Raw genomic sequence first — 4189 nt, 5'->3', positions numbered from 1 at the left:
CACTGGGACCGCGCGCCGCCCAACCGCCTTTAAAGCCGCGCTCGCCACGCCCATCCCGGTCTTACCAATCAGCGTGGCGCGCATTCGTGACATCACTGGGCGGGAAAGTGATTGGCAGGAATTTTAACCAATGGAAAGTGAGAAGCCAGAAGCAGAGGTCTGTGATTGGCTGTAGTAGTGGAGGATGGGCGGGGCGTAGCCGTGAGGGCGGGTGCGCTGTGGCGGCGCCGTGAGGGGGACGCGGTGGTGGAGCTGTAACTGTCACCTGGAGCGGCCGGCGCGGTGTCACACCGAGCCAAGGGCGGCGGTTTGTGTCCGCCTGAGGGGGAAAGGTGTGCTAACCCCGCGGTGCTGCCACGGGGAAAGCTGGGGCCGAGCAAAGGGAAAGGTGTGCTAACCCCGCGGTGCTGCCACGGGGAAAGCTGGGGCCGAGCAAAGGGAAAGGTGTGCTAACCCCGCGATGCTGCCACGGGGAAAGCTGGGGGCGAGCAAAGGGAGATGGAGCCCTCCTGTTGTCGGAGCGGGTTTTAGTCACTGTTGGATGGTGGCACGGCTGGGACTCCCGGGGTGTCACCTCTGCACGTCCCCCGGCAGAGCGGGAGTGCCCCTCAGGGCTCGCACCAAGTCCTTGTGCCGGGACGGGCACCCTCGTGCCAGGGTGTCCCCCTGCAGTGACCCCCGGTGGAGCCGGGCAAGGTGCAGTCAGACCTGGAGATGGAGATTCCCTGGGCAAAAGGGCTGTGTTCCCTGCAGGGACCCCAAAGTGTCCCCAAAGCAGCCCAAATTGTGCTCAAACAGCCCCAAATTGTACCCAAAGCAGCCCCAAAGAAGCCCTAAATTGTGTCCAAAGCAGCCCCAAAGTGTCCCCAAAATAGCCCCAAACTGTGCCCAAAACAGCTCCAAATTGTGCCTGAAACAGCTCTAAATTGTGGCCAAAGCAGCCCAAAATTGACCCCAAAACAGCCCTAGATCTTCTCCAAAGCAGTCCTAAACTGTCCCCAAAACAGCCCCAAATTGTCCCCAAAGCAGCTGCGGGTTGTCCCCAAAGCAGTCCTAAATTGTCCCCAAAACAGCCCCAAATTGTGCCCAAAACAGCCCCAACTTGTCCCCAAAGCAGCCCCAGATTGTGCCCAAAGCAGCCCCAGGTTGTCCCCAAAGCAGCCCCAGATTGTGCCCAAAGCAGCCCCAGGTTGTCCCCAAAGCAGCCCCAGGTTGTCCCCAAAGCAGCCCCAGGTTGTCCCCAAGCCCAGCGGGGCTGTGCTCAGCTCCAGTGCTGCTGATCAGGGTTTGTCTGGGGCTTTGTTGGGTGTTGTGGGCAGTGCTGGGGGTGTCTCTGTGCCCCCAGTCCCCCCCCTGTGCTGCCACAGCCACTCCCCTGCCTGGGCTGTGCCTCCTGGAGGGGTTTGGAAACCTTCCTGCCCCTGCTTTCCTTGGAGAAGGGACCCACAGCATCCCCATCCCTCCTGCTGATCCCACTCCTTGTGTGGGGGAGCCATGAGCTCCCCCGGTGCCCCTGCTCCCCAAAAATGCTTCTCTTCCTTCATATTTCCCATGATTTCCTTGTTCCACCACCAAACCAACCCGAGCCAGGTGAATTTGGTGCTCTCCAGGAGGAGGAGGCAAAGTCTTTGTGTTCCAGGGAGCAGCCCTGACTTTTATTTCATTCCCCTCCAAAGGATAATTTGGAATTCAACCTTGCAGGGAAGGAGGTGTTGCATGAACTCAAATCAAGGTTAACCATTCCTGTGATACTGCAGGGCAATTTATTGCTGTGTGGGCCTTGGGAAGGAGGAAAACCCCCGGGAAAAAGCAGGAAAATGAAGTGTTGGGCTTGGAAATGAGCACACACGAGGTGAGAAAATCCAGGTGTGGTCACATCGTGGGTTCCTGGAGAGGTGCTGGGGGCAGCACGAGCTGTTCTCCTTCCTCCTTGCCTTATTTGAGCAGGGCATTCTCTGTTCCCCGTGGGAACACGGAGCTGCTGCAGAAAATAACAATAAATGACATTGTCACGCATGGGACTCGCTCCTGATTGATCTGGGGAGCTGGCAGCATTTCCTGCACTTGGCAAAACACTTCTGCAGGGTGTGGGAGAGCTGGAGGTGACAGCCAGCTGCTGTCCCGGGCTGTCCCAGCCATCCCTGTGCACAGCTGAGAGCGTCAAACCCTTCAAGAACACAACATTCTACCCAGGAATTGCTCCAATCTCCCCTTCTTGCCCTCTGGAAGAAGCCATGGAATCATCACACCTTTATTTCCTTGGAGAGAGACCAAAGCTATGCTGCTGGCAGGGTTTGGCTCCGTGTTTTCCATGAAATTACATTTAAATTCAACAACACAGAGCCACGATCCCCAGAGCAAAGCAGGCACGGGAACTTCCCTTGCTGTAATCCAAGGAAATAAAACTGGCAGGGACACATTTCCCAGCATTGCTCCACAGGCTTTATCGAGGTTTTCCTCTCCCTGAGCAAGAACTTTCATCTCCTTCCCGTGCCTCTGGCAGGGCAGGGAGGGGAATTAGAGTCACCTTAATGAGCCCTTTCTCCTGCCCTCTCAGGTGGAGCTCCCTGCTGATGACCTGGATCAGGCTGGGATTCTGCTTCCAGGTTACATTTTAACCCTGCAGCGGTGCCATGGAGAATCCTCCTGCTCCACAGCTCAGGTGCCACAGCAGAGGCTCAGCCTGAGGGGTTCCCCCGTGTTCCATGGGGTTATCCATGATTTCTGCCAGGGAAACGGGGCAGACAGGTGTGGGAAATAAATGTTTCAAGTTTGATAGAGGATTCCTATAATGTGCACAGTTTGTGGCCAGGAAAAGGAGGAAAAGGAGCAGCCTGTGGCTCTGGGATGGGTTTCTGCCATCCCTGGGCAAAAGGAGCTCAGCTTCCCTGGAAAAGCTCCCTGTGGGACCAGGCTTGTGCAAGGATTCCCTGGCTCCTCCCTTGCCACCCTCTGCTCCCTGCATCCCATCCTGGAGCTCCCCAGCCCTGGGGGTCCCTGGGTGCTCCACGAGCCCCAAATTCCACGGGAGCAGGGAAACAGGGGAGGGCAGAGCTAAAATCACCTTTGGGCTGCAAAGCCTCAGCCTGGGAGCGTCCAGGGCCACTTGGACGGGCTGGGAGTGACCTGGGACAGTGGGAGGTGTCCCAGGGGTGGCACTGGATGGGAGTTAAGGTCCCTTCCCACCCAAACCATTCCAGGATTTTGGTTTCCCATCCCTCTGCAGGTGCTGCAGGAGCAGCCCTGGACACTGGGAATGTGCTGGGCAGGAGGGCCTGGAGGGACAGGAGCCAGGGAATGGCTTCCACTGCCAGAGGGCAGGGATGGGAGATGGGAAGGAATTCCTGAATTTGGGATGGAATTCCCAGAGCAGCTGGGGCTGGCCTTGGATCCCTGGCAGTGCCCAAGGCCAGGGACCCCAAATCAGCCCCAAATTGTGCCCAAAGCAGCCCTGGGACAGTGGGAGGTGTCCCTGCCAGGGCAGGGCTGGCACAGGATGGGCTCTAAGCTCCTTCCCACCCAAACCATTCCATGAATCCACAACTCTGTGATCCACACCCCAGCAAGTCACAGCAGAATCCCCCAAAGTTCACCCTCATCCCCAAACAAATCCAGGAATCAGCCACAGCCCCAAGGCTGGGGCAGCAGCTCCCTCCTGCAGCCTGGGGCAGCCGTGGGACAGCAGGAACAGAGCCCAGAGCCAGGAATTGCAGGAGAAAGGAGGAGCCCAGGCTCAGAGAGGAGCCCAGGCTCAGAGAGGAGCCCAGGCTCAGAGAGGAGCCCAGGCAGGGGGAGGAACCCGGGCTCAGAGGAGGAACCCGGGCTCAGAGAGGAGCCCAGACAGGGGGAGGAACCCAGGCTCAGAGGAGGAACCCGGGCTCAGAGAGGAGCCCAGACAGGGGGAGGAACCCGGGCTCAGAGGAGGAACCCAGGCTCAGAGAGGAGCCCGGGCTCAGAGAGGAGCCCAGACAGGGGGAGGAACCCAGGCTCAGAGAGGAGCCCGGGCTCAGAGGAGGAACCCGGGCTCAGAGAGGAGCCCAGGCTCAGAGAGGAGCCCAGGCAGGGGGAGGAACCCGGGCTCAGAGAGGAACCCGGGCTCAGAGAGGAGCCCAGGCTCAGAGGAGGAGCCCGGGCTCAGAGAGGAGCCCAGACAGGGGGAGGAACCCGGGCTCAGAGGAGGAACCCGGGC

At 59.1% G+C, this 4189-nt stretch overlaps 1 long non-coding RNA gene across 1 annotated transcript; it reads right to left on the bottom strand.

Annotated features, from left to right (window-relative positions):
* Positions 1–1744: 1744 nt before the first annotated feature.
* LOC139603746 (uncharacterized) lies at positions 1745–4189 on the bottom strand. The gene is made up of 2 exons (XR_011683793.1): positions 2528–4189; positions 1745–1981 (listed from the first exon to the last, which is right to left on the bottom strand). It is a non-coding gene; the product is annotated as an uncharacterized lncRNA (long non-coding RNA).

The sequence above is a fragment of the Agelaius tricolor genome, unplaced genomic scaffold, assembly GCF_023055355.1.
Source record: "Agelaius tricolor isolate 1412-34295 unplaced genomic scaffold, bAgeTri1.0.p SCAF_41, whole genome shotgun sequence".
Lineage (NCBI taxonomy): Eukaryota > Metazoa > Chordata > Aves > Passeriformes > Icteridae > Agelaius > Agelaius tricolor.
Note: the sequence above shows the minus strand (reverse complement) of the source record. Positions and strands in the feature narration are given on the sequence as shown.